General features: G+C 38.9%; 1 pseudogene; it reads left to right on the top strand.

Annotated features, from left to right (window-relative positions):
- LOC102876822 overlaps positions 1-2,086 on the top strand; it is a 4,630-nt pseudogene extending 2,544 nt beyond the window's left edge.
- Positions 2,087-4,426: the final 2,340 nt, after the last annotated feature.

Raw genomic sequence — 4,426 nt, 5'->3', positions numbered from 1 at the left:
CATGTCCTTCAAAGCAGTCTGAACTTCTTCTTTCATCACCATAGGCTCTTGCTATTATGTTGTTTCATGAAATTCTTCTGTGTCTTCCAATTCCTTTCGATACAGTGACTCAGTATATTCCTTCCATCTTCTTTTGATACTTCCTGTATCATTTAACATTCTGCCGAAAGCATCCTTGATTATAGCATATCTGGATTTATTTTCTTTCAGGAGATCCATACCAGCATTCATTCTTACTTTTGTAAAAATGATGAGTTAAGCATTAATAAAGCATACTTTCTGTGATGATCAGTGCTTTGTGTCAACTTGACTTGGCCATGATTTTCAGGATTATGTAATTATCACTTTAGAGACATGATATAAAGGAAGTTTCCCTTAGGAGCATGGCCTGCATCCAATATGTAGGGATATTCTGGCAAAGCTCACATCCACTCAATCCTACATTCAACTCATCATTCTCTGACCTCCTGTTTTTAAAACATAAGCTAGCATCCTGCCTCCTGACCTGCTGATTCTAGGTTTGTCAAACTTTGCAACCAAGAGATTCAGGAAGAGCCTCTAGCCTGATATGTGAGCCATGGATTTTGGACTTGCCAGCCTTCGCAACTGCAGGAATGATTTCCTTGAAACTTCTTTCCAGCCAACCCTGCTCCCTCTGGTTTTTCTCCTTTAGAGAATCTAACCTGAGCATTTTGCTAGGGATGTTTCTCATTCACAAACTCTTTTAATGTTCACTAAAATTAGAGGCATTTGCTCTCATTATCTTATTTTACAGATGAAGAAACTGAGAACTGAGACTCATGAATCTCAAATGACAGCTGGCATCTGAATATTAATTAGTGTAGCTCTTTCTACCTGAAATGTCCTCTGACTTCTCACTTCACCAGATTGTTACCTCTTAAAACCTTCTGTAAAACAGCTCATTTACCACAACAGCAGACATGAGGTGCGCTTTTATTTATTTACCACCTGGGACCTGCTCTGAGCAGCCATATCCAAGGGACCTGTGATTGGCATTTGTCTTGGCACCACCTACTCCTGCGTGAGGGTCTTCCAGCACAAGAAAGTGAAGATCATTGCAAATGATCAAGGCAACTGAACCACCTCAACCTAATTCACATTTACCAATACTAAACAATAGATCGGCAATGCTGCAAAGAATCAAGTTGCAATGAATCCCACTAACGTGGTATTTGATGCCAAATGTCTCATTGGGTGAAGATTTGACAATGCTGTTGTGCAGTCTGATATAAAACATTGGCCCTTCATCCTGGTGAAAATATAGACAGGCCCAAGGTCCAAGTATAATAAAAAGGAGAGACCAAAAATTTCTCTCTAGAGAAGGTGTCATTTATGGTTCTCACCTAGATGAAGGAAATTGTAGTTGGGAACTGTTACCAGGCTACTTCAATGACTTTTAGCATCAGGTTACCAAAAATTCTGGAATCATTGCTGGCCACAATGTCCTCCAAATCATCAATGCGTCAACTGCTGCTACTAATTGTTTAGATAAAATAGTTAGTGCTGAAAGGAATGTGCTGATCTTTGACTTATGAGGTGGCACTCTTGATGTGTCAATCTGCACTATAGAAGATGGTATATTTGATGTCAAATTTACAGCTGGCGATATCCAGGGAGATGGAAAAGATTTTAACAAGAGAATGGTCAACCATTTCATTGAAGAGTTCAAGTGTAAGCATAAGAAATACATCAGTGAAAACAAGAAGGCTGTCAGCTGCCTCTGTACCACTTGTGAATATAAAATGTGCACACTTTCTTCCAGCACCCAGGCCAGTATTGCGATATATTCTCAGTATGAGGGAATTGGCTTCTCTACTTCCATTGCCTGAGTCTACTTTCAAGAATTGAATTTTAATCTGTTCCATGACACTCTGGACCCTGTAGAGAAAGCCATGAGCAATGCCAAGCTAGACAAGTCCGGATTCATGACATTATTCTGGTGAATGAACAAAAAACCCCCAGAATTCCCAAGTTTCAGAAACCTCTTCAGGATTTCTTCAATGGAAAGGGATTGAACAAGAGAGTCAACCCAGATGAGGGTTTTGTCTATGGTGCAGCTGTCTAGGCAGCCATTGTCTTTGGAGACAAATCTGAAAATGTTCTAAGTTTGCTGCTCCTGGAGGTCATTCCATCTTCCCTTGGTATTGAAATTACTGGTGGAGTCATGACTGTCCTCATCAGGTGGAATACTACCATTCCTACCAAGCAGGCATAGACCTTCATAATCTACTAGGACAACCAGCCTGGTGTACTCATTCAGGTCTATGAAGGTGAACATTCCATGACCAAAGATGACAACATGCTTGCAAAGTTTGAACTCACTGGCATACTACCTATACCTCATGGTGTTTTTCCTCAGAATGAAGTTGCACTTGATACTGATGCCAATGGTATCCTTAATGTTTCTGCTATTGACAAGAGCACTGGGGGTGGGGGAACCCTCTAAGCTTATCCTCACTGATGACAAGGGCCACTTGAGTAAAGAAGACATTGAACAAATGGACCAGGAGGCTAAGAAGTACAGAGCTGAAGATGAGAAATAGAGAGATAATGTGTCTTCAGAGAGTTCATTTGAAACTTATGCATTTAATATGAAAGCAACAATTGAAGATTAAAAGCTTGATCAATCATGAGGACCAGCAGAAGATTGTGCAATTAAATTATCCACTGGCTTGCAAAAAAATCAGATGGCAGAAAAGGAGGAATCTGAGCATCAGCAGAAGAACTTAGAGGAACCAGATTGTTTCAGGTATACCTGGAGTCATGCCTGGGGCTTCCCTGCGGGTGGGGCTCCTCCATCTGCTGATGCCTCTTCTGGATGAAGGTGTTGACTAAACCAATCTGACTGCAGTTTAACATTGTTCCACAGTAAAAAAAAAGAAAAGAAAGAAAAAAAAAAGGTCCACAATTTGCAGGAAACTGCATGCAATTTCAGATTCAAACTGCTAGACTAAATTTCTGGGCATTTTCACTATTTGAATATGGAATGAATGTACAAGGGAAAGGAAGTAACATTGCACTTTATTATCACTGTATTCTAAGTGGAAAATGCAATGTCTTAAATAAATGTTTATTTAAAATTGGCATCAAAACCAAACAAACAACAACTTCTGTAAAACCCCCTCACTTATAAATTTATCAGTAATGTTTTTCCTGACAAACTCTTGTTGTTCTTTGAGTTTCAACTATATCTGATGTCTCTAGCCACCTTGTAATTGTTTATCAATTCTTGTGGCATTGCCTTCCAAGAAGATTTTGAACTATTTAAGTACAGGATAACTCTCTCCTCTATGATTCTCTTGTATCTTGAAAGGTTTCAAGCATATAATTGGAGCAGAAAAGAACTTAATACATGTTCATTGAATATGTGGTTTCTAGGTTTTACTGTGTCCTCTGTCTATTTTGAAAACCCAAAAGTAGTGTCAAAACCCTTCAATATTGGCTTTTCTATCCATTGTGTAAGCCCCCATTGAGGCTCTGGTACCTTAACTGTGTACACTTGGTGTTGTAGATAATCAACAACTGTGGGACCAGTATAAGAGAGCACACTGTGAAAGACAGTGGTGGAGGTAGGGCAAAGAGACTGAAATAGAAAGTCTAGAGACAATAGCACTGCTGTGAAGAGACTGTGGCAAGGTGTTATCAGAAGAATCTTGGAGATGGAGCCACAGTTAAAGGTTTTGATTGCTGGATGACTGAAGGAAAAGTTAACTTATAACTGCTCTGAGATAAAGCTTGCTGGATGATTAAGGAAACCAGAAATTTATTTGTGCTGCTGCACTGAACTTACACTTTCATTTGTTGACTGAGAAGCTGTGTGAACTAATTGAGGAATTGTGTTTTGCTGTTAATATCACTTGGGAATGATGGATTAAACCTGGACTTGTCATGTGTAATATTCTTTGCCTCCCTGACTTCCCAATCTATATCTCTAATAAACGCCAAAACTGTTTATAAAGTCTGAGAGTCAAGTCACAACGAACATTGGACCCAATGATTCATAGAAATAGGAGCAGCAGCAATAGGGTTGGCATGTCTGACCATGAAGTTAATTATTTGATAATATGGATAATATTGGCAAAGATAGTTCCCTTTCATGAAATGGGTAGAAGGCAGACTAATCCTTCCCTAGATTAACCTCTGTTCCTTTTACACCAGAATACAATTTTCACAATTTTTTTCAATGGACCTTCATAATCTGCAATTTAATTTCTTGCTGGTGTGACATAGAATTAGGTGAATGACAGAAGAGAACTGAAAAAAAAAAAAAAAAACCAAAAAACCACCAAAACAAACCCCACCATGTTACACTGTTAGTTTTTAAGAAGTAGCCCAAGTAGTTTTTAAGAAGTAGCCCAGTATGATAGAATAGACAAGGATTTGTGGATTAAATGTGAGAAGATCA

The sequence above is a fragment of the Elephantulus edwardii genome, unplaced genomic scaffold (assembly GCF_000299155.1).
Source record: "Elephantulus edwardii isolate Elephantulus edwardi_28Jun2011 unplaced genomic scaffold, EleEdw1.0 scaffold00036, whole genome shotgun sequence".
In the NCBI taxonomy this organism is placed as follows: Eukaryota; Metazoa; Chordata; class Mammalia; order Macroscelidea; family Macroscelididae; genus Elephantulus; species Elephantulus edwardii.
This window is presented reverse-complemented; position numbering and strand designations above follow the sequence as displayed.